The following is a 4,804-nucleotide window of genomic DNA, read 5'->3' on the forward strand; positions in this document are numbered from 1 at the left end:
ATTTTTTTCGTTGTGTCTAATAATGCTTAATACCATATAAAAAGCATATAAAATCCTTTAAGGGTATATTTTTTATAAGGTCTCTATGAGCTAAATAAAGAATGAAATTGTTGCGACAGAATTCGCATATATTGAATACCTTTTTTAAAAAATTACGTATAAATTTTATTTCTTCTTATTACACTTTGAAGAAATAATTATTCACTGCATATTTTTTATATTTGGATTATCGGAAATTTTCATTTCAAAGAATTTTTATTTTCAATTTTTTATAAAAAACTATATATATTACGTTTTTCGAACATACTTTAATCTCTAACATAATCATCTTAGTGGAGTATTTTTATATTCATAAGACACTATCTGTTCATTGTTTAGTGCCCAAGATAAAATGCGCTTTTTAAAAGTCTTATGCTATAATTAAGCAGAATATAATACATAATGTTCTAATTTTGTTCAGAATAAGAATGTACAGGCATTGCATATAAAAAAAATTAACACAAAAGCATGTTTTCACAACATATCATTCTGTAATATAATACCCCACCGTTTTATCAGATTTATGTTTCCTTTGTATTAGCTATAGTATTAATAATTTTACTTTCACCTTCTTAAAAACCAAAAAAATTTTGTTACACCAAGAAATAGATTTGAATGAACTAGGATTGTATAATTTACGTTGTTGTACAAGTGCAATCATATATTCATACGCATATGTTTCTCCACCTATTGTTTACGTTTAAATAGGAAAAGGTTGTGTCTAACTATCTCAGAGGTATAAAACTGTATACACGAAACTTTAAAATATGGGAAGTAATTATTAATTAACGCTTCATGTGACATTTCTATTCCTTTTTTAAATTGATAAAATCGACTCCTTTTTACAGTAAAGTCATTATCATTTATAGTTTTGCTTTTATGAAGAACAATGTGATCATAAATAATAATTGTTCCACTACTAAATTTTGTGTAACGTTAGAATATAACATATTATCTGTTAGCATTTTTAGTTTTGGAATATATCTCATGCGTCAATTATTTTTTGCAGAAGTTGCACCTTCTGCTAGTATCACAATCTATTTATATTTTTTTTTTTTTTTAGTTTATTTTAAACAGTATTATTTTTTCATATTGATGTAAATAAATAAACAAAATATTAACTTTATTCGGACCACTTTTTTTTTTTTTTTTTTTTTAGGACAGAAATGTTAATGGAGTGTCATAGTTAAATAAAAGAAATGAAATATAAGCAACATAATTGTAAATATTTAGAGATTTCTGTGATATATGATGAACTAAATTAATGATCAGTGTTAGATAATTTCAAAAAATTATTTGATGTTGTAATGTCATTATATTTTACTTGTGCTTTCCTTGATAATATCAGAAAGGTGTTTTTTTCCTAAGACGTGTGTACAGAATAATTCACCAAGTAACTTACCACTATTTTTAATATTACTGCGACAATAATAACGAAAATGCATGATTTATAATTTTTTGATATGTCATAATTTTTTAGACTTTTTTATACATACAAAACGCACATACATTAAAGACTCTATTTTAAAAATAATTTTTTTAATGTAAAATACATTTTTGAGGTGTGTCCCTTAAATCACTGCTTCTCCGTATAAGATGGTGTATAATAATTAAGTAAATTATTTAATGTAGGGCTTAAAAAACATATTGTTCTTGGAAAAGAACATCAGTATGTTTTAAAAAATTAAAGGAGCATTGTCGTCCTCCGGGGAAAGCGTTAGGATTGGTATTAACCTTTTTTTTTTCTTTTTCTTTTTTTTTGATCAGTGGAAGTCTATATTTTTTTATACAATAAGTGTTTACAGAAAATAGCTCGATTTGGTTTTTATTAGTAATTAGAAATTTCTGTAAAAACATTCATGCAAAAATATATAAGCAATTTTAAGAAATAAAATAAATGTTGAAAAAAAAAAAATTATCATCAAATTAAGTAGATATTCAAATTGTGCTTAAAACTTTAAAATAGTTATAAACTTGTGGTTATTTCTGAAAACAAGTAATTTTAAATGGCTTACAAACAAGGTGTATTTGCATGTATTAAAACAGAAAATATTAGAACCCTGTGTTGCTTTTTTTTTTTTTTTTTTTCCAATTTGTACATTTTGCTGATTTTTTTAGTCTTTTTCATTCTTTTTTTTTTTTTTTTTTTTTTTTTCCCTATTACTTTTTGGATTTTTGCATCAAGTAATAGTTTTTATTTTTTTACAAAAAAAAAAAAAAAAAAAAAAAAATCAGCATATTCTTGCTGTTCATATTTTATCTCTCGTGTTAAGCGTAAGCCATTTCCCAATACTTAAAGATTTGTGAAACAAAAAGAAATTAACATTTAATTGTTCTACATGTATAGAATTTCAAACTATGCAATATTCATTGAGGTAACATATCATCAATAGCAAATTACATAACTTGTACAATTTTTTAAAAGCTAGACACGCATATCCCTCAGCTTTTTTTTTCTGTTACATATGTTTTAAATCACACACATATATAATATGCACATGTCTGTTCCTTTTTTCCAAGAGGTTGCATGAATTAAATGCACAGCTTAAAAATAATTTCCATTGGGAAGAAAAAAAAAAAAGTGTAATTAAGTGCAATATTATTAATGGATGATAAAAAAAAAAAAAATATATATTTTAACCCACACTTCATAAATAATACAAAAAAAGTATTTATTGATAAAAACCTCATAGCGTTTCTACAAATTTTAGCATATAAATGAACGTATTTGTGTTACATAAATTATATACACTTGTGTATATATTTTTTTTTTTTTTGTCGTTTTTTGTTTTTACATGATTTTTGTTTTTACATGATTTTTGTTTTTACGTCATTTTTGTTTTTACGTCATTTTTGTTTTTACGTCATTTTTGTTTTTACGTCATTTTTGATTTTACGTCATTTTTGTTTTTACGTTATTTTTGTTTTTCTTCCATTTAAGTATTAAAAATTTGCGCTTGTGGCGAAATTGAAATTCATAAATTTTATGAACAGCAAATGATGAGAAAGTATTTTGACCACATTTTTTGAAGTGAAAAAAAAAAAAAAAAAAAAAAAAAAAAAACAGCAGTTCAATTCTATTTTTTTTTTTTTTTTTTTTTTTTTTTTTCCTTTTTTTTTTTTTTTTTTTTTTTTTTAATTTTTTTTTTTTTTTTTTTTTTTTTTTTTTTTTTTTTTCTTTTTTTTTTTTTTTTTTTTTTTTTTTTGTTTTTACATGATTTTTGTTTTTACGTCATTTTTGTTTTTACGTCATTTTTGTTTTTACGTCATTTTTGTTTTTACGTCATTTTTGATTTTACGTCATTTTTGTTTTTACGTTATTTTTGTTTTTCTTCCATTTAAGTATTAAAAATTTGCGCTTGTGGCGAAATTGAAATTCATAAATTTTATGAACAGCAAATGATGAGAAAGTATTTTGACCACATTTTTTGAAGTGAAAAAAAAAAAAAAAAAAAAAAAAAAAAAACAGCAGTTCAATTCTATTTTTTTTTTTTTTTTTTTTTGTTGTTCCCCCGCATTTTGCTGAGCATAAAATGTCTAAAAGATATCTTCATTATTTTTGACAACTGCATTTTATAGGACATAATTACTCACTTTAATTCTGATTTGTGATTTTTAAATAATTTTCTTTTTATTTTTCCTAATTTTTACTTTACATTTTTTTTTTTTTTTGTTAAAAATTAGATGAAAAAAGTATGTGTATGTTAGAATAATAAATATACATTGTTCCTATGGTGCACTGAATTAACAGGTTGCACACTTGTTTGTACACACACATAATATTAAAGATGAACACATAAAATTAATATTTTTAATAAATCAACAATAAGTAACTATTTCTTTAATATTCATAACATATTTCTCAAAAATTGAACGCAAAGAACGTCGTGCAACATTCATGATGAAAATTATATGCAATGATATTGTTTTCTGTTGCACAATTTTGTCATTAAAGTATGTGTATATTTTATACGTCTACATATGTTTACACGTATACACATATATGCGTAATATGCATCTCGCCGATATAAAAGCCTTTTGCATTGAGAAATATATGTGCATACTTATATGAATATATTTTACGCTCTTTTCATGTGTTGCACACTAAAAACTAGAAAAACAAAAGAAATTGTAAATATATTTTCCCTATGATTTAAGAACGAATTATTATGTAAATTTTGGTTATTTTTTGTGATTTTTTGTTTGTGTTGTTTGTTTTTTCATAGATAGTTGTGTATTATATTTAATATTTCTCTTTATATATACATACATTTATGTTTGTTGCGTATATATATTCATCATGTAAATGTACTTATATGTCTGTATATTCATTATATATATGTACGCATATGCATTTATGTATATATATGACACAATTATAATACTATATCCCCTGTTTTTTTGTTTTTTATGATTTTTAATACATTTTTAATTTCTTATTTTTAAACATTTCAAATGTTTAAGCGAAAATGCATGTTCCTGTTAAAGCAAATTAAAGGAGTACAATAATTTGTAACAATATTACTTAGTAGATTTATCCTTTAATATAATGTTAATTTTAACATATTATTAAAACAGTTTGTAACTCTATGATGATATGCTATGCTCATTTTTATAAATTTTACTATCAATATTTTTATTTTATTTTATTTTTTTTTTAGTATTTTTATCCAAACCTCCGTGTCTTCTTTTTTTCTTTCCTTTCATTAGTTTGTCAATATATGTTTACCGTAAATTTATTTGTCTAACTTACTAAGAAGTAAAA

This window comes from Plasmodium gonderi (genome assembly GCF_002157705.1).
Source record: "Plasmodium gonderi DNA, contig: Chr11, whole genome shotgun sequence".
Taxonomy (NCBI): Eukaryota; Apicomplexa; class Aconoidasida; order Haemosporida; family Plasmodiidae; genus Plasmodium; species Plasmodium gonderi.